The sequence below is a fragment of the Acomys minous genome (assembly GCF_964271855.1).
Source record: "Acomys minous genome assembly, chromosome: 4".
Lineage (NCBI taxonomy): Eukaryota > Metazoa > Chordata > Mammalia > Rodentia > Muridae > Acomys > Acomys minous.
In genome coordinates, this window is record NC_140486.1 from 70,226,786 (window position 1) to 70,227,006 (window position 221).

The following is a 221-nucleotide window of genomic DNA, read 5'->3' on the forward strand; positions in this document are numbered from 1 at the left end:
TGAAGGTTTTGGGAGCATCCTGCGCAGATGAATTATGTACCGATTTGATCCTCAAGCAGTAAGTCTCCATGGAGTGCTCTTGTTCTCGCTGTAAATCCGTAGCCTCGCTGAAGGCCAGCAGTGTAGCTTCCCGTTTAGGGTTCCTGGATGGCTTCCACATTCAAAGATCAGCTCTTTGGATAATTCTTCTCTGCCTTTTGTCGGTGAAGTAAATCCCTTGC